The following is a 21,853-nucleotide window of genomic DNA, read 5'->3' on the forward strand; positions in this document are numbered from 1 at the left end:
CATTAAAACCGTCTTGTTAAGCTACTGCGACCTCCACCACTTTTTCCAGGGATATTGATATTGTCTTTTTATTCCACTGCGAACTCCACCATTCTTCCAAGGGGCATTAAAACCGTCTTGTTAAGCTACTGCGACCTCCACGTCTCTTCCAAGGGGCATTAAAACCGTCTTGTTAAGCTACTGAAACCTCCACGTCTCTTCCAAGGAGCATTAAAACCGTCTTGTTAAGCTACTGCGACCTCCACGTCTCTTCCAAGGGGCATGTAAACCATCTTGTTAAACTACTGCAACCTCCACACTTTTTCAAGGGGCATTGATATTGTCTTTTTATTCTACTGCGACCTCCACCACTTTTCCCAGGGGCATTAAAACCGTCTCGTTAAGCTACTGTGACCTCCACCATTCTTCCAAGGGGTATTAAAACAGTCTTGTTAAGCTACTGCGACCTCTATGTCTCTTCCAAGGGGCATTAAAACCGTCTTGTTAAGCTACTGCGACCTCCACCACTTTTCCCAGGGGCATTGATATTGTCTGTTTATTCCACTGCGACCTCCACGTCTATTCCAAGGGACATTAAAACTGTCTTGTTAAGCTACTGCGACCTCCACCACTTTTCCCAGGGGCATTAAAACCATCTTATTAAGCTACTGCAACCTCCACCACTTTTCCCAGGGGCATTGATATTGTCTTTTTATTCCACTGCGACCTTCACGTCTCTTCCAAGGGACATTAAACCCGTCTTGTTAAGCTACTGCGACCTCCACCACTTTTCCCAGGGGCATTGATATTGTCTGTTTATTCCACTGCGACCTCCACGTCTCTTCCAACGGACATTAAAATCGTCTTGTTAAGCTACTGCGACCTCCACCACTTTTCCCAGGGGCATTAAAACCATCTTGTTAAGCTACTGCGACCTCCACCACTTTTTCAAGGGGCATTGATATTGTCTTTTTATTCCACTGCGAACTCCACCATTCTTCCAACGGGCATTGCTTTTCCTCCTAATTTTAGTCAGCTTTTCCTTTTCGATGCATAGGCGAACACTAAGGGAGACCCACTCCCCAATAATGGGTAGAAGGTTTTTAGTATGCTGTAATCCACGTCTGTTTCAAGGGGCATTGCAGTTCCTCATAATTTTTGGAAAGCCTTCCATTCACTGCTTAGGCCAACAGTGTTATGATCTGCTACAGAACTAAGGAAAGAAAGGGAATCTGTCCCTACAATAAGACTAAGCTGATTCCCTACGATGCAGCGGGCGACCTGTTCCTTGTGAACAGATCTGCCTTCGTCCTCAGCTAGTCTGAACGCAGACCTATAGAATAAATGGAGGGGTCCCTAAAAGAACTAAGGACTGGGACAAAGATGGACACCTCCTAGCAGATGTTGTAGCGGAGAAAAAAGACAAACAGACAAAAAGTATTTAGAGGTCCAAAGGACCAAACGAACTAGAGAGATAGGTACAAAAGTCCAGCAAAGCCAGAAGGGCGGAGCTGGAATAAATAGGCAACAGGTCACGTGACCAAAATAGAAAAAACTAACAGGAGAGTTCTAACAAACAGTGCACAGTAGACCCAGTTGCTATAAATGGAAAAAACGGTTTAGTTAAGGCCCTGTGACCTCCATGTCACTTCCAAGGGGCATTGGAGTGCCTCAAATTTTTGGTAGGCATTGCACTCACGGTATGCCCTATAACTGTGTAGCGAACCGCTCCTTTTGGTACAGAAACATATCCTACAAGACATGCGTGGTTAACTGGCCTAATATTGATGTGAATGGTCCCTGTTCCTCCTGCTCTTTCTCCTTTGCCACCACCTCATCCATCATTCATCACCTGAAGCTTTGTTTTAACGGGAGTCATAGAACTGGGATAGTAGCAGGAAAACATCCAGCAATCTTCGGAGGAGGTAGGATATGCGCCAAAACGCTGACCACCTCAGGCCTAGCCGCTGCTACATACATGTGCTTGCATTCCAAGAAAACAAAGCAGATGCTAACTTCTATCATCATCATCATGCTCCTCACCTTGGCACTCTCAACTCCCCTGGATGGAGAAGCCAGGGCCCACTGGAGGAGTCTGGTTCTCTGGTGGGCTCGTCCAATGCTGCCCTAAAGCAGGCCAGGCTAAGAAAAATATGGGGGAAGTTCGCAGGAGAAATAAGGGCGGCTGGGGACCATGTGTGGACACCCGGCCACGGGGCCGCTGGGGACCGAGTATGGACACCTGGCCACCCCCTGGCGGCTGGGGACCGAGCGTGGACACCCAGCCGCCGGGCAGCTGGGGACTGAGTATGGATACCAGGCCGCCGACGCAGCCATGACATGGTGGCCGGCGTCCGCCTCCACATGCCTAAAAGGCCCAATTTCAAGTGCAATCAAGCTAGCAGTATGGTATTGCAGCCTGGGGGTGGGTGGGTGGCAGGTTGCACACTTACGCTTGCATTCCAAGAAAACAAAGCAGATGCTAACTTCTATCATCATCATCATGCTCCTCACCTTGGCACTCTCAACCCCCCTAATGGAGAAGCCAGGGGCCACCGGAGGAGTCTGGTTCTCTGGTGGGCTCGTCCAATGCTGCCCTAATGCAGGCTGGGCTAAGAAAAGTGTGGGGGGAAGTTCCAAGGAGAAATAGGGGCGGCTGGGGACCGTGTGTGGACACCCGGCCGCGGGGCGGCTGGGGACCAAGTATGGACACCCAGCCGCCACCTGGCAGCTGGGGACCGAGCGTGGACACCCGGCCGCCAGGCGGCTGGGGACTGAGTATGGATACCTCGCTGCCAAAGCAGCCATGAGGTAGTGGCCAGCTTCGGCCTCCTCCAAACTAAAAGGCCCCATTTCAAGTGCAAGCTAGCAGTATGGTATTGCAGCCTGGGGGTGGGTGGGTGGCAGGCTGCATACTTGCGCTTGCATTGCAAGGAATGGGGTAGGTACAATTGAACACTGCACTGGGACAAGGACTTGCATGAGGATAGTTGCAAGTCTGCATCTTCTGATGCGGCAAGGATCACTTCTGATGGGCACACTTTTAGGCAGTGACCTGGGTGTCAGAGATGCTTCCAGGGGTCTTCCCCACGCTGTTCCCATGTCTTTTCAGCACTGTATGCATGTGTCACACAGCACATGGCCAGATAAGATTGTAAAATGTTAAAATGACATTTCCCGGTGAATGCATTTGTCACAGTTGAAAGCAATACAAAAGTGCAAAAATGCATAAAAATTGCTACTTGTGAACATAGCCCAAGGTGTGGAGGAGTATTTTTGTTTTTGATTATTTATTTTACCTTATACACAAGTCTTTACCCAGGAAAGGAAGTTCCTTAACATATTTCACAGGAAAACCATTTCAGTTTAGTTTTTGAACGTTTTATTGTAAGCCCGTAAAAGTGGCTTACTACCTCTGACCACGTTGCCAGCAGTGACCTGGGGTTCAGAAATGCTTCCTGGGGCGATCCCCTTGCTGTCCCCATGTCATTTGAACACTGTCACTATCGTTTTGGGCACTTTTTAGGCTTTCTACAGACTGCCGGGGGTGCCGCCGCAAAAATGCTCGGGTCTCCCATAGACTAACATTGGGCTCGTTGCTCCGGTCAAGCACCCGAGTATCACGGTGAGCTCGGCCCGAGCTTCAAGCACCCGAGAATTTTAGTGCTCGCTCAACACTAGTAGTGAGACCTCCAGTAACTCAGGTCTGAGAGGCCCATACAAACGACCCAATAGAGTATGGGACAGCACGAAGTCAGACCTGACCTTAGATACAAGGGCAAATGAGTCACACTGCTGTATTGACCGCTGGGAGCGGGGGAGGTCTGACAAGGTTACGACTCGGAAATGTGACTTGACGAAGTTTGTGACAATGACAGATGGTAGGTCCCTAAGGAATGGGCTAATGTTGATGACTAATGTTCCAGGGGCTGAGCAGCGCAAATATCAAGTACATGGTCTCTGTATGAACTGCAGGTTATAATGATTGTGCATATTATGTGTTCAACCCCAGAAGTTTGAACAGAGGGGAGGGGATATGTAATGCAGAGGCTTGCTGCATTGCTAAAATGTCCAGGGGGTGTGTTCTGGCTAACCATTTACCTCCCCCTCAGGTGACTGATCACATGACTGTGACATCATCACAGGTCCTGTGTGCACAAAAGGATATATAAATCCAGGTAGTTTTTGAAAGGGGGAGAGAGGCCTGGTGAGGCCTGGTGAAGCCTGGAAGGCAGAGGCTGGATCCCTGTGTTTGAGATACCAGTAGCCTTGGAAGGCAAGAGGCCTGGTCCCTGTGTGGGACTCCACTAGCCTGGAAGGCAGAGGCTGGATCCCTGTGGTTGAGATACCAGTAGCCTTGGAAGGCACGTGTCCTGGAGGCCACATCTGGGAAGCCTTAAAGCCACAGCTGTGGCAGAACCGAGCTGACAGAAGCAGCTGACACCCGGCAAAGGTAAATCGGCGCTATAAGTGAATATTGTTGCTGTACCTCGCTGAAGTCTGTATTTGAAGCCAAGCGGGCATAGCTGCCACTGAAAAGGCTCTAGGATACATGTTTAACATACCTGCGAGCCACTGAGATGGACTATGTTATGTGCGGTTTATGATGTGTAATAAACTGCTGGACTACATATTACCGGAAAACGTGGCATGTGTGCTTTAATTTATCCGGTGAAGCGAGTACCCCCCAGCGTGATGAATAGCGCTACCTTACAATAAATACAATCATACACAATCTCTACTGTATACAAGTGTGTGTATATACACACACACACACATATATTATATATATATATATATATATATATATATATATACATACACAGTACAGACCAAAAGTTTGGACACACCTTCTCATTTAAAGATATTTTTGTATTTTCATGACCATGAAAATTGTACATTCACACTGAAGGCATCAAAACTACGAATTAACACATGTGGAATCATATACTTAACAAAAAAGTGTGAAACAACTGAAAATATGTCTTATATTCTAGGTTCTTCAAAGTAGCCACCTTTTGCTTTGATGATTGCTTTGCACACTCTTGGCATTCTCTTGATTAACTTCAAGAGGTAGTCACCGGAAATGGTTTTCACTTCACAGGTGTGCCCTGTCAGGTTTCATAAGAGGGATTTCTTGCCTTATAAATGGGGTTGGGACCATCAGTTGTGTTGTGCAGAAGTCTGGTGGATACCCAGCTGATAGTCCTACTGAATAGACTGTTAGAATTTGTATTATGGCAAGAAAAAGCAGCTAAGTAAAGAAAAACGAGGGGCCATCATTACTTTAAGAAATGAAGGTCAGTCAGTCCAAAAATTGGGAAAACATTGAAAGTGTCCCCAAGTGCAGTTGCAAAAACCATCAAGCGCTACAAAGAAACTGGCTCACATGAGGACCGCCCCAGGAAAGGAAGACCAAGAGTCACCTCTGCTTCTGAGGATAAGTTTATCCGAGTCACCAGCCTCAGAAATCGCAGGTTAACAGCAGCTCAGATTAGAGACCAGGTCAATGCCACACAGAGTTCTAGCAGCAGACACATTGTAGCGCCGGCGTCCCTGCCCTCTGCTAGGCAGGGACGCTGTTCCCCTCACCCCTCTGCTCCGAGCCCGGCGTCCTCCTCCCGCTCTGCTGGCAGCGCGCGCTCCTTCCCGGCCACTGTGCTTAGGGTGCGCGCACGCTCCCTCCCTCCCTCTTAAAGGGGCCCCACGCGCCGTCCTAAGGAGTCCCTGGCCAATGGCCGGAGGACTTCACCATATATAAGGCACCTCCTCCAAAATGGAGGTGCCCGAGCAATGTTGTTGCACTGTTCACTACTCTGCTTCAGCCCTCAGGTCCCGTTGCCAGTTACCTGCCAGTTACCTGCCAGAATCCTGCCAGTTTGCTGTCTGTTTCCTGCCTGACATTCCTCCTACATGCTTGCTAGCCTGAGGTCCGACGGTCTGCCTTCCTACTCCTGTCAGTCTGTCTATGGACCAGCTTGCCCGCTCACCTGGGAGCGCACATCTGCTACCTGCCTGCTAGCCTACCTGGAGGCTCCGCCGTCACGTGCTGTGACCATCTGCCATCCCAGAGACTCCTGCCCGCTCACCTGGGAGCGCTCATCTGCTGCCTGTCTGTTGGCCTACCCTGAGGCTCCGCCGTCACGTGCTGTGACCATCTGCCATTCCAGAGACTCCTGCCCGCTCACCTGGGAGCGCTCATCTGCTGCCTGTCTGTTGGCCTACCTGGAGGCTCCGCCATCACAGGCTGTGACCACCCGTTTATCCAGAGACTCTCGCTTGCTCACCTGGGAGCACACATCTACCATCTGCCTGCTAGCCTACCTGGAGGCTCAGCCATCACAGGTCGTACCTACCCTTTACCCAGAGATTGCCCCGGTCACTTGCCGTGACCTCCTGCCCGTTCATCCAGAGACTGCCCCGGTCACTTGCCGTGACCTCCTGCCCGTTCATCCAGAGACTGCCCCGGTCACTTGCCGTGACCTCCTGCCCATTCATCCAGAGACTGCCCCGGTCACTTGCCGTGACCTCCAGCCCGTTCACCCAGAGACTGTCCCGGTCACCTGCTGTGACTGCCTGCCCGTCTTCCCTGGTCGCCACCCGCTCCCTTACAAGGACCTCCCCCTTGTATAGTAGCTCAGAGGTTCCGCCTCCCAGACCCGTTACAGTTTGCTCGGGCCATGGAACCCGGTGGCACCCAAGCTCCCTCACTCTCGGACCTGTGTCATGAACTGTCCCGTCAGAGGTCCCAACAGGAGTCCATCCTGGGTCACCTGCGGAATGTCAATTCTCGCCTGGACACTCTGACTGCTCCACCAGCAACCACCGGCAGTGCCATGACTCGCAATCCGGCAGCTCCGCTGCCCACCAATACTATGGTATCCTACCCCGGACCCCGGCTTTCTGTACCTCCTCGCTTCGGAGGCGACTCCGCTCAGGCTCGGGGCTTTATAAATCAGTGCACCCTGCACTTTGAACTCCTGTCCCACCAGTTTAACTCCAACCGGGCCAAAATTGCCTTCATCATGTTCCATCTCACCGGGGAGGCCCTGGCCTGGCTAAATCCTCTATGGGAGAGAGGAGACCCCCTGGTGTCCGACTTGCCTGCCTTTCTCACGGCTTTCCGGAAAGTCTTCGACGAACCCGGACGGAAGACCTCATCCGCATCATCTCTGCTACGCCTCCGTCAGGGAAGTTTCACCGTGGGCCAATATGCCATACGGTTCCGTACCCTTGCCTCGGAGCTGGCCTGGGATAACAACGCTCTGGTATCTGTCTTCTGGGAGGGTCTGTCCGGCCGTATTAAAGATGAACTCGCCGGTCGAGACATTCCTACCACTCTCGATGACCTAATAACTCTTGCCACCCGGATTGACCTACGGTTCCAGGAGCGTGCCAAAGAAGTCACCCGTGAGAGGAGGTTTCCACGTCTAGCTCCTACTTTTCAGAAACCCGTCACTCCCTCCGTTTCTCCCCAGGTACACTCTCCTGAGCCTATGCAGGTCGACCAGACCAAGATGATCAAAACCCGTCAGGACTTACGCCGTGCCGAGGGGAGCTGCTTCTACTGTGGCAGTAAGGAGCACCGGATCCGTACCTGCCCGGAGAGGTCGGGAAACGCCTGTGTCTAGGTTCGCTCAGAGAGGTCGACCTAGACAAGAATAAATCCTCTCCATCTCTGCTGCTGTCAGTCTCAATTATCTGCGGGGAGAATCGTTATTTCGAACTAGCGCAACTTGACTCTGGAGCGGCCGGGAATCTTATTTCACAGGCCCTGGTAGAAAAATACCGCATTCCCACCAAACCTCTGGCTATACCATTATCTGTCGCTGCTGTGGATGGGGGCCTCTTACCACGTCCCATCCAACTCATCACCGAATCCATAACTCTGCAGGTGGGAATGCTGCATTCTGAGAGCATCTCTTTTCATGTTCTGCCTGGACTCTCTCACGCCCTCTTACTAGGTCTACCTTGGCTCCAGAGACATGCAGCCTTGCTTGACTGGCAGACCGGAGAAGTCCTTCGCTGGGGACAGGACTGTCATAAGACTTGTTTGGTTCCTGTTCATCCCGCCCATCCTTCTCCTACCCCAACTAATCTACCTGGACTTCCGATTCCCTATTGGTCATTTGCTGATGTCTTTAATAAAAAGGAGGCAGAGACATTACCCCCTCATAGACCATACGACTGTCCTATCGACCTGTTACCCGGTACTACGCCTCCCCGTGGGCGTATTTACCCATTGTCAGCTGCTGAGACCCGGTCGATGTCCGAATATATTGAGGAGAATTTGGCCAGGGGATTCATCCGGAAATCTACCTCCCCGGCGGGAGCAGGCTTCTTTTTCGTAAAAAAGAAGGACGGCTCTCTCCGTCCCTGTATAGACTATAGAGGCCTTAACCAGATCACGGTGAAGAATAAGTACCCCCTTCCGCTCATTCCAGAATTATTTGATCGTCTGAGGGGGGCTAGAATCTTCACCAAACTGGACCTCCGTGGGGCGTACAACCTGGTCCGTATCCGTCAAGGGGATGAATGGAAGACTGCATTCAACACCCGGGACGGCCATTATGAATATCTGGTAATGCCCTATGGTCTCTGTAACGCTCCTGCCGTCTTTCAAGAGTTGGTCAATGACATCTTCCGGGACCTTCTCTACTCCTGCGTAGTGGTGTACCTGGACGACATCTTGGTCTTCTCTCCGGATCTCCAGACTCACCGGAGGGACGTTCGTCAGGTCCTGCTCAGGCTCAGGCAGAATCACCTCTTCGCTAAATATGAGAAGTGCCTCTTTGAGCAGACCTCGCTTCCGTTTTTGGGCTACATTATTTCTCAGACCGGCCTACGAATGGATCCAGAGAAACTGTCTGCCATCGAGAAATGGCCCCGACCGGAGGGATTGAAGGCCATTCAGCGGTTCCTGGGCTTGGCCAACTACTACCGCCTCTTCACACCGCACTTCTCTTCCCGGACTGCCCCAATTTCCGCGCTCACCCGTAAGGGCACTAATCCCAGTGAGTGGCCGCCCGAAGCAGAGGAGGCCTTTCTTTCCTTAAAACAGGCCTTCTCTTCCGCCCTGGTGCTGCATCGCATAGATGGCAACAAGCAGTTCTTCCTGGAGGTTGACGCCTCCTCCTCTGGAGCCGAAGCGGTACTTACCCAAAAATCATCTTCCGGGAGAATGGTAACTGGTGGCTTCTTCTCCAAACTCTTCTCCTCTTCTGAGCGCAACTATTCCATAGGAGATCGAGAGTTATTGGCCATCAAGCTGGCATTGGAGGAGTGGCGTTACCTGCTCGAAGGGGCTCTTCACCGGGTAATAATTTACACTGACCACAAGAACTTGGCTTACCTCCAGCATGCCCAGAGACTTAACCCGCGCCAAGCTCGGTGGTCATTGTTTTTTGCTCGCTTTGATTTTATTCTTCATTTTCGCCCGGCTGACAAAAACATCAAGGCGGACCCTTGTCCCGATCCTTTCTGGTGTCGGATCTCGAGGAGGAACCGAAACACATCATCGATCCCGCCAGAGTAATGCAGGTGGCTCCCGTGAGTCTAAATCGTCTCCCTCCCGGTAAGACGTTCGTATCAGTACCTGATCGGGAGAAGATCCTACACTGGGGTCACTCGTCTAAACTAGCTGGCCACGCCGGTCAGAAAAAGACCCTCCAGCTTATTACCCGGCACTACTGGTGGCCTACCCTGCACAAGGACGTAATAGACTTTGTTTCTGCCTGTGTGTCCTGCGCCCGCAACAAGGTTCCGAGACATCTGCCAGCCGGTCGCCTCCTTCCGCTTCCAGTACCTGCTGCCCCCTGGCAGCATATAGCAATGGACTTTATAACTGATCTCCCCGTCTCTGCCGGTTGTACGGTCATTTGGGTGGTCGCTGACCGCTTTTCCAAGATGGCTCATTTCGTTCCCCTGCCAGGCCTCCCGTCTGCACCCGAGCTGGCTAAAGACTTTATCCGCCACATCTTCCATCTTCATGGACTGCCCCTCCACATAGTGTCGGATTGTGGGGTACAGTTCACCTCACGTTTCTGGAGAGCCACTTGTAAATTGCTAGACGTCACCCTGGACTTCTCCTCCGCTTACCACCCACAGTCTAATGGTCAAGTGGAGCGGATCAATCAGAACCTGACCAGTTACCTCCGGCACTTCGTTAATGCCCACCATTCAGACTGGGTGGATCTCCTGCCATGGGCCGAATTTTCTTACAACAATCACGAGAGCGAATCTTCCTCCAAATCCCCGTTTTTTGTAGTCTTCGGTCAGCATCCTCGGATCCCATTTCCTGTCTCCACTTCGGTGGACAATCCGGCTGCGGAATCTCTTGTTAACAAATTTTCCTCCATATGGGAGAGTACCTGGTCCGCACTCCTTCTTTCATCCGAGCGTATGAAAAGAAATGCTGACAAAAAACGTCTGGATCCTCCTCAATTCCGTCCAGGGGATAAGGTCTGGCTCTCGTCCAAGTATGTCCGGCTCAAGATTCCTTCCTATAAGTTAGGGCCTCGGTTCATCGGTCCTCTGGAGGTCATCAGTCAGATCAACCCGGTGGCCTATAAATTGAAACTCCCGGCCAACTTGCGGATCCCTAACTCCTTCCATGTATCTCTCCTCAAACCTGTGGTACTTAACTCTTTTTCCAAGTCTACAGGTACGCTTCCTGCTCCGGTTTCCGCTGAAAACGAATTTGAGGTAGAGAACATTCTGGCCACCAAAAGGGTAAGAGGGAAGACCTTTTTTCTAGTAGATTGGAAGGGGTTTGGTCCTGAAGAGAGAACGTGGGAGCCCCGGGAGAACATCCATGCCCCTCTCATCCTAGCTAAATTTCTCTCTGGCCTAAAAAAGGGGGGCCTAAAGGGGGGGGTACTGTAGCGCCGGCGTCCCTGCCCTCTGCTAGGCAGGGACGCTGTTCCCCTCACCCCTCTGCTCCGAGCCCGGCGTCCTCCTCCCGCTCTGCTGGCAGCGCGCGCTCCTTCCCGGCCACTGTGCTTAGGGCGCGCGCGCGCTCCCTCCCTCTTAAAGTGGCCGCGCGCGCCGTCCTAAGGAGTCCCCGGCCAATGGCCGGAGGACTTCACCGTATATAAGGCACCTCCTCCAAAATGGAGGTGCCCGAGCAATGTTGTTGCACTGTTCACTACTCTGCTTCAGCCCTCAGGTCCCGTTGCCAGTTACCTGCCAGTTACCTGCCAGAATCCTGCCAGTTTGCTGTCTGTTTCCTGCCTGACATTCCTCCTACCTGCTTGCTAGCCTGAGGTCCGACGGTCTGCCTTCCTACTCCTGTCAGTGTGTCTATGGACCAGCTTGCCCGCTCACCTGGGAGCGCACATCTGCTACCTGCCTGCTAGCCTACCTGGAGGCTCCGCCGTCACGTGCTGTGACCATCTGCCATCCCAGAGACTCCTGCCCGCTCACCTGGGAGCGCTCATCTGCTGCCTGTCTGTTGGCCTACCCTGAGGCTCCGCCGTCACGTGCTGTGACCACCTGCCATTCCAGAGACTCCTGCCCGCTCACCTGGGAGCGCTCATCTGCTGCCTGTCTGTTGGCCTACCTGGAGGCTCTGCCGTCACAGGCTGTGACCACCCGTTTATCCAGAGACTCTCGCTTGCTCACCTGGGAGCACACATCTACCATCTGCCTGCTAGCCTACCTGGAGGCTCAGCCATCACAGGTCGTACCTACCCTTTACCCAGAGACTGCCCCGGTCACTTGCCGTGACCTCCTGCCCGTTCATCCAGAGACTGCCCCGGTCACTTGCCGTGACCTCCTGCCCGTTCATCCAGAGACTGCCCCGGTCACTTGCCGTGACCTCCTGCCCGTTCATCCAGAGACTGCCCCGGTCACTTGCCGTGACCTCCAGCCCGTTCACCCAGAGACTGTCCCGGTCACCTGCTGTGACTGCCTGCCCGTCTTCCCTGGTCGCCACCCGCTCCCTTACAAGGACCACCCCCTTGTATAGTAGCTCAGAGGTTCCGCCTCCCAGACCCGTTACACACATCTCTTCAACAACTGTTAAGAGGAGACTTTGTGCAGCAGGCCTTCATGGTAAAATAGCTGCTAGGAAACCACTAACCCAATCGAGATGGTTTGGGGTGAGCTGGACCGCAGAGTGAATGCAAAAGGGCCAACAAGTGCTAAGCATCTCTGGGAACTCCTTCAAGATTGTTGGAAGACCATTTCCGGTGACTACCTCTTGAAGCTCATCAAGAGAATGCCAAAAGTGTGCAAAGCAGTCATCAAAGCAAAAGGTGGCTACTTTGAAGAAGCTAGAATATAAGACATATTTTCAGTTGTTTCACACTTTTTTGTTAAGTATATAATTCCACATGTGTTAATTCATAGTTTTGATGCCTTCAGTGTGAATGTACAATTTTCATAGTTATGAAAATACAGGAAAATCTTTAAATAAGAAGGTGTGTCCAAACTTTTGGTCTGTACTGTATCTATCTATCTATATATATATATATATATATATATATATATACAACTATATAACCTCACAATTTTACTGTATAATTTAATAACTAATGATACATTGTAAAACACTTTTATACAACATATAATTACAGTTTTTCCTTAGTCACTCCGTAAACCAAATCTTATGTCTCTGTCAAAAATCTCCAGAAAAGCTCTGTTTAGAAAAAATTTTTTCCTCTCCTTCAAAGGCTCAGATAATTGCCTGTTCTTCAGTCTACATTCCATGATGTCACTGTGAGCTGGTCTCACCTGTCTCTGCCTGTCAATTTCGGCCATTTTTCTTTTTAGGGAGAAGTCACAGCTTTGAATTTTTAACTCTTTCTGTGAAGAAATTGACTTTTGAATCATCTCATATGACTTATAACATATATGAAATTTTCTACGGATTTCATTTTGAGGATGACTCATTGGCTTTTGATATTTTCCCTTTTCTGGTTTTACAAATTTAGCTTGATTTATTTTCTTTTCACGATTTTCATGTTTTCTAACAAAATCAAGCAACTGCGCACATTCAAATAAAGAACTTTATGTGGCACAATAACTCGAGATACTGGATTTAAGAATTTGAATTTTTGTACAAAAGTTGTTATCATTTGTTGTAATTTTCCATTTTTGATGAGAGCTTTGTACAACCGTTCAAATATGGACATGAATGTATATGTACATTCTTTCCTACCAATCCTTAATTTTTGCAGATCATCTATGTCTGGGAAATCCTTTGTGGCACAATAAATCAAATATTTTAATCTGTCCGAATCATTTTTTTATTCATTTTCACAGGGCATTAAAATTAAACGTCTGGCAAATGTGACTGAAATCCACATTTTAAATAATGGATTCCTCTCCTCATTGGATACATCAAACTTATCAGAAAAGCTCTCAAATATCTCTGAATTTCTACAGACATGGATTTTGATATGATATTTTGGCATGATTTTGTATAATTTTAACAAATTTTTCCCAACTTTAATTAGGAGTTGGGCCTCTGTAGTTGCTATGTAGTTTTCTGCTATTTTTAGTGGCCCTTGTACATCAGCTCCTCCTATGTCACTCATGTCTCCTCCCAAATCACCTAATACAGTATGTCAGTTTCTCGTATGTCAGTCATGTCTCCTCCCATGTCAGTTTTGTGTATGTCCGTCTCTTCGTCCGACGCAAGGTCACCTTCAGTTCTTGTTACAGACACGTGTCATGCATTTTGTTCAATTTCCACACTACAGTCAGAATCCGTATCACCATTTGACACTATTTCTACACAATTGTCCTGCTTAGACTTTTCTAACACAAGACTATGAAATACATCAACCAACTGTAAAATATTTCTTAATTTTTGTCTCTATGAAAAGATACCAACTTAGAATATAACTGTAAAGATACCAACTTAGAATCTAACTGTAAATTCTCCAATTCACATTCTCTATATAAACTAAGCCACAAAACATTTAAGTCAGTTTCGTCAGTATCCTTAAATTTCAATTTACTTTGCTTAGCAAAAGAAGAAATTATATCCATATTTTGCTTACCTTCAGATTTCTTAGCTATCTTCAGCTCGTCTGATCTTTGTAATACCTCTGGTGCCTGTCAATCCATCTGGAGAATGTATCAGTCCTCAATCAGTAGGTTCTTTCTGATTCTTGTGACAAAGTTAGTGGATTTCCTGACACTTGAACAACAGCTGTTCAGCTCGTTTCGTCTCTCCCCCCTTTATTCAAGAAGGAAATTCACTTGAAAACACGAAAAATCAGAACTGGCTGAGACTCGCCAATGTAAAAAAAAATACTTATTTCTGTATTTTTTCTATCGAGGACTTCTCATCAGATGCGATCGATCAATGACTATCACGATATTCCTATAAAAAAAAGTATAGATTTATTCTTGGATTGTCCATTAAAAAGAATGATTGCAGCAGTTACATAAAATAGTTAAATAGTTACAAAGTGATTGTCCATTTGCCGATAATTAGCTTTATAGTTGAGATTCACCCATCTTTTCCTGGGATCCTGGATTGTAGATTGCGTCTGTCTGTGTCCAGCATGTGTGTCAGGATGACACCATGTGTCATCCAGTTTCCTGTGAAATGGCAAGCCCTGAGCCCCCCTTCATGTATGGGTTATATAGCCGGTCATACCAGCTGTTCTTCTACTTATGGTACTGAACTAAATACACACAAATAGCGCATGTCATCTAGAAACCCTAGCACGATGGCTGATGCAATCTTATGCAATGTATGGTACAGAATTCAGAATAAAATGAATATCTGTAATTAATATTTAACACCTCCTTCCCTCAGTAAGAGCATTGAAGATGGGTCGTGACTGGGTCTTCCAACATGACAATGACCCGAAACACACAGCCAGAGCAACTAAGGATTAGATCCGTAAAAAGCATTTCAAGGTCCTGGAGTGGCCTAGCCAGTCTCCAGTCCTGAAGCCATTAAAAAATCTTTGGAAAGAGCTGCAACTCAATGTTACTCAGCGACAGCCCTGAAACCTGAAAGATCTGGAGGACGTCTGTATGGAGGCGTGGGCCAAAATCCCTGCTGCAGTGTGTGCAAACTTGGTCAAGAACTACAGGAAATGTCTGACCTCTGTAATTGCAAACAAAGGTTTATGTACCAAATATTAAGTTCTGTTTTTCTATTGTATCAAATACTTATTTCATGCAATAAAATGCTAATTAATTATGTAAAAATCATACAATGTGATTTTCTGGATTTTTTTCAAGATTTTAACTCTCCTAGTTCAAATGTACCTACAATAAAAATGACAGACCTCTCCATTCTTTGTAGGTGGGAAAACTTGCAAAATTGGAAAGTATCAACTATTATACACTTTTTACTTATTTTTCTCACTGTATATGTAAACAAGCACTATATGGTGTGTTACAGTAACAGGGTCAATACCATACCTATCAACTTTTGAAGAATAGAGCATGCTGCGGCACATTTTGTCCACACCCCAGTCCACGCCAATTTACCATTTCTTTCTACACTGGCAGTAGATGTCAGAAGGGAGGTGGTAGTGAGGGACATTCAGCAGACGCTCGAGACTGCAGGGCATAGACCCAAATCCAGGACTCTCCGCTGTATCTGGGACAGTTAGGACTAGAGATGAGAGAATTTACTGGACTGCGGTCCAGTGTCCAGGTTCGTGGTACCTGGCGGCAGGATGGGAGGCCAAGAATCTCTTACCTTCCTGTGTGGCTTTTGATTAGTCTGGACAGCGCAACGTAATGTGATATGCTCATTTCTAGTAGAGACCTGTGTATTTATTTTTTGTTCCTTTCTTCACAGTCAGAGCAGCCAGAACTTTCTCATCTTTATGTAGTTTCACTATAATACATCCGGCTTTTTGTGTCTGTAAGACCGTGTTCACACATTGCATAAATACTATGTTTTTTTGTTTTCTGCAGGTGTCTGCACCAAACTACACAATATTCGCCCCATATTTGATGAGTGTTTAGTGCAGATGTAAAGCCGCGTTTTTAATGTGTTTTTTATACTACAGAAAAGTTTTGATACTTCACTTAAAAAATTAACTGCAGTTTTTTAGGCTCCACACAGAAGCATCTAGAGAAAAAAAGGACCAAAACCGCACAGTTCAGTGGCGTCTTTAGACTACAAGGGGCGCAGTTTTTATGAAACACATCTACTTTGCTTGGACAGTTAAACACAGCAGAATTTTTGTGCAAAAAAAAGCAGAAGAAAATTCGCAGCATTTACTCTACATGTGAACAGGGTCTAAACTTAGAAGCAAAGTGGATGTGATTCCATGAAATCACTGCCCTCGGTGCATCTAAAGACTCTGCTGAACTCTGCGGTTTTGGGGCATTTTTTCTCTAAAGACTTCTGAAAAACAATGCATGAAAAAAAAAACTGTTGCATTTTTACAAGCAGAATCAGATCTTTTCTGTACTATTAAAAAAGCGTTAGAAATTCTGCTTCATATCTGCACCAAAATAAGGAGGAAAACGCATAAAAGAAATGCAGCACACACGCAAAAATCAAAGAAGATTGTTACTATGTCATGTGGTGAGGACACCTGCAGAAAAAAAGCAGCAGAAAGAACGCAGCATTTGCGCTACGTGTGAACACGGCCTCAGTGTTACAGTTTTATTACATTTTTTATGGGATTAATAGAGGAAAGATATCAATCATGCCATTTTTTTTACATCATTTACCGATTCCCGAAAATAATCTGATCGCTGTGTTGTGTGGGTCGTTATGTGTCTGTGTTATTTGCTGATTTGTGATGCTTATTATTTAAAAAAAAACGCATAAAAATGACTTTTTTTCATTATCAAGTGTTTTCACTTTTTAGTCATTTTACAGTATGAAAAAAATCTCTTATTCTCCCTCTAGAATACAAATACATAGAAATACACTGCTGTGTACCATGTATCAGTATAATCTTCCTGTGGAGTTAGAGCCTGAAATACAGATCAAGTACACAAAATTCTCCTCATTACATCACTTCAGGCTATGGCTCCGTAGCTTTAGCTCCTGTCTGTTATGTTAAGGTTGTGGGCTCGAGACCTGGGGAGACTCTCACAAAAAATAAAAAATGACATTTTTGTAATTGCTTCTTATTCATTTTACTACTTTTATAAGAAAAAAAAATCTTTTTCTTCACCTCAGTATACAGGAAACATAGAAATACATTGTTATACCCAATGTATCTTTATGGACATGTATAATAATCTTCTGGGTTCATTGTCTGCAGTAGATGTCAAGATCATCAAATTCTCCTATCTACATCATTGTGGACTGTGGCTCTTAGATACAGCTACAGCTTGTGAACATGGAGACGTGGGGGAAACCTGATCACAGGATGGATAAAAAGTGAATGATATAATTTAATTTATGCACTGAGCTGAGAAAAGAGATGAAGACATCAGAGAGGCGAGTATAGAAGCCGAGACAAAAGCTTTGAAGTGCCGGGACTGAGCCCTCAAAGTGGGACAGTCCCGCTGAATCCGGGACAGTTTGGAGCTATGTCAATACAGTATATTATGATACAGCATTATGACTAAATACAATATCTATGCAACATTAAACTACATATTGTTCTTGTTATCTAGCAGTTAAATGACTGTTAATACCTTTATGTCTCGACTTCACAAGCGTCACTTTTAGTACTAGGTCTGTCCCAGTCATAGTCTCTGTAAACACATCTGATCACTACAATGGCCTTAGTGGGGGTCACCGGTATTTCCCACTAGGCAGTAAGTCCTAGATATACAGTGTGCTTGTCGCACAGGCTGTCTCCGTTCCCTGAAGCACGGACCCAGCCCACACCCTGTACCATATGTCTGCGCTGGAAGTAACAGCCCACAGGAACAGTCCTCTGCTTGGTTCGGATCTGGTAATGGGCTTTTACTGGCACCGCCCATGTACTTCTACTGGCACTGCTTATGGACTCCTACTAGCACTGGGCATGGATCTTCCTCACAGCTCAGGCCTTCTCCGATATCTGACTGCTCTCAGACCCTTCTGTGGCAATGGTGGCTGTAAGCCCATCTAACAGCCACACAACCTGTCCTAATACAGGTTCTGGTACCAACTGCCTCTTCTCGGCCCAGCATTTTATAATTAGTAACTGCGACACAGATGTCACCTGACCAGCTCTCATCTTTAATCTCCTCTTCTGGGAACATAGGTTTCCAATAATAGGTTCCTACTTTTTTCTTTACTTTCGCCTTTGACCAGCAGATGGCGGTGTTCTCTTGCAATTACTCAGCTAGGCATCAACTTCAACTGTATTATTTTCTCTTGTCCAATTCCTTACAATTACATAGTGAGTGTGGCGGATATCACTACCCAGTACATTGACTGACAGCCTGCTCTGCAGCGATTGTTTACAAAACAGGCTGTTAAAGTACAGTATAGTGAGCAGTGACTGTAATCGCATCCTGCACTGCCCCAATGACTGGAAGCGAGATGGTACGAGGCTACAGGGAACATAAAACTTCTCTATCTCACTGTAGCGGTGCTTTCAGGTAGCCTACCAGACATGATTATATGCTATTTACCTGCAGAAAACCACTACACTTGTAGGATAATAGCGTTTTTGGAAGTGACAGGTTCATTAACATCCATAAAGATTTTTATTAAAATAATCAGCACATAATATCAGATCTATAGTGCACCTTTATTGTGTTTTTTTTTTTTTTTTATCGGAGTTAGACGATGACCAGAATACATTTAAACATACAAGACAAACAAATTGCATTATTCTTGCAGTTTTTTTTAATAAAGAATATTTCAAACATTGTAGGTAAACTGTTTCTTATTGTCTGTTGAGGTATTTGCAATAAATACAACATTTTATAGAATTCCAGTATTTCCAGATATAATGTGTAATCACTTACATTTACATCTTAATTCTTTGCTTTCTAATTTTTAAACATGTCAGTTTAAACTTGCACAACAATTAGTGTATAGATAAATTATATATAAATTCTGCAATTTATCTGCAGTCCTCAGACACTCAAACTAATAACTAAATGTAATGTGTCATCAGAAAATTAACTATTGTTTAAATCAGGGTTTTAGGTTAAAAGTATTTTATATTTTTGTTAATTTTTTTTTCATATCACAAATAATATAAAAAAACAACAACTTAGAAATCTTGAAATTTTCATTCTGGCTACTAGGCTGCCCAATTTTAGACTTATTCTGCCTCTTCTTTCAGGAAAACCATGTGGACATGAGTAGCAAAAAAACTAACTTAGACCATACTTCATTGTACTCAAGTATACAATGAGAATAGTGGATTATGCGTTATCTGCTCTAAGTAGACATATCCTCTTTTATTGTAATCCTGTCTGTAATGATCATGAGACTGCTGAAAAGTTTTCTGTAAAGAATAGGAAGAGTCTAAAATGAGGATAAGTGGCCAGTAAAAAACTTGCAAGATTGTTTTTTTTGGGGGGGATATAGTATGTATCATATCCTATCAATCTTTTTTTTTAAATATCCAATTTACTTAAATCTTGATTAAAAAAAAAAAAATTATCTGATCACACATTACGTTAAAAAAAGGGGGGGGGGGGGCTTTGGCACTGCTCACTTCCACATTGGGGTGAGTGTGGAAACATTATTAGTGCTGCTCACTTCCCAATGCGGAAAATGAGCAGTCCCCTTTAATCTCCAACTGGCTGGTTTACTGTTTCCAGCACGTACGTGATGATTATTTGTACATACAGAAGGCTTTAGAAATCTGTATTTAGTTTTGTATTTAAAGTGAGAGGAAAATATATATTAAAGGGAATCTGTCACCACTTTGGAGTTATCAGACCTCTACTATGGCCACACAGTGTATAGATAAGTAAATATATACTTACCTGTATGGCCCATAGTAGAGGTTTGATTGCAGAGAAAAGCACTTTAATCAATTCTATTTTGTACAGGCTTGGTGGTGGATGCCAAGCAATTCCCGCCTATGTGCTTATTATTCCCCCAAATCCCCACCTATATGCTTAATTATCCTATTCCCCCCTCCCCTGCACGTCACAGGGCCCTAGTATGGCCATAGTAGAGGTCTGATGACTCCAAAGTGGTGACAGAGTCCCTTTAAAGTACAGATATAAATACAGACCCAAAAACTGAATTATACTTAATCATTTTTAAGATAACTTCACAATTAAAAATGCATAAAATATAAAGTAACATTTTTTGCTTTATTGACTTCTGTGGGTAAACAATATATACAGAAGACAAAATAGCATTCTACAGATATAAAAAATATATTGCAAATAGCTCGACAAAAAATTAGCTTCATATTTGGAGATCAATGACATATGTTTGTGAAAATGAAAACTAACTTAAGGTAGTTGAGTAAAAAAAATGTTATTCAGCATTTTATGTTTAAGCTGTGAAATGTTTTAAAAATGTTATCCAAAATTTTACCTTTATGTCTGGTTCACACAAAATGCCTTTTATTGTTGATTTAATGTGAAGAAACTCAGTGGGCAAATGTTAAACGTGCGCAAATGGGAAAATAATTTTTTATTCTCAAAGTTTTTAGACAAAATTGACTTGTTTGAGCCATTTTAGGGCATCCTTTGTTTGAGAGGATGTTGAATTTTGTTTTGTATCGACTTGGGAAAAAAAACAAAACCAAAATAAAATGTGCGTTATGCAATGTGACCATATAAACAGTCCCATCAATATTCCTATGAATATACACTATTGCTCAAACAAACTTATGTTTCTTTTATGGTACGAAAGTGCTACAGCTTTGAATGCCATGTGTAAACGAGACCATAATGATGATTAACTCTACAGATTAGAGACTGGATACTTGTTTGTGGAATATCGAAGAGATAGATAAAAAAAAAAGTTTTTTCTTTTTCAAAGAACACTCTTCAATGTTTGTGCCTTTCACAAAAAGCTCCATGACACAATTTCTATTAAGAGAAAAGTTTTGTATGGAATATAGCATATGTTCTAAAAGACATGTCTGGGATAAGTGTTGCTTTGCCTGTACATAAAACCATACTACTGGTCAACTTTTCCCATTACCTGATGTCGGGTACATGTAGTGTCTAACCGCTTTCAGTAAAAATTACCTACACTAATTTACAGAAAATGATTAACCATCAAGAGAAATCACGCAAAATGAACAGCACAGGCATTTACTGCTATCCTACACATTTACAGAGGTGCCAGCAGAATTCTGAGTATTATATTAAGACTCATCAATGCAATTATTGACACATCAGGATATATCAAACAACCTGTTGCATTAGATCAATACAAATATACCATTACTTTATTATACCATACATCTGGTGAACTGTCCAAACAAGCTTTGATAACATAAAAAGTCAATACAGACTAAATAAAAAGCTTAATCTGTAGCATTACTGTCATGAATTATAGGGATGGCCATCTGCAGGCAATTTTATGTATGCCCAATAACTGTTATTATGAGTGGGTCTGTGTTAAATGCTCATACCCTCTTCTTGTGAGCAAGAAATCAATATCGCACCACATGCTTGGAATGTGCTTTACTTCTAGTGCTCTTGACGTAGAACACTTAGTATTGAGTGAATACTATTTAATGGTGGTTTACTTCTCAAGTTGGAGATCTCCTACTGTACAGTCTAAACGTTAGCTACTGGCAGGCCGGTCACAGTTATTTACAGCATTTGCTTGTTGTGTGGGCCAACGATCCAGTTGGTATAGTATTATAAAGTAAAATAAATCATTTATGATCAAGTTGCAACTTTGAATTGTTCTAGAAACTGGACACATGTCACACAAAACTGAATATCAGTGATTCAAGTCACATCATAACCCAGTGCGGAACATGCAGCAGGCCATCAACGTTCAGATCTGACCAGAATATCCGGGCAAATATCTTTCATTTACGTAATATAGGAT

This window comes from Phyllobates terribilis, unplaced genomic scaffold (genome assembly GCF_046119375.1).
Source record: "Phyllobates terribilis strain yellow unplaced genomic scaffold, ASM4611937v1 Scaffold_2__4_contigs__length_985480577, whole genome shotgun sequence".
Lineage (NCBI taxonomy): Eukaryota > Metazoa > Chordata > Amphibia > Anura > Dendrobatidae > Phyllobates > Phyllobates terribilis.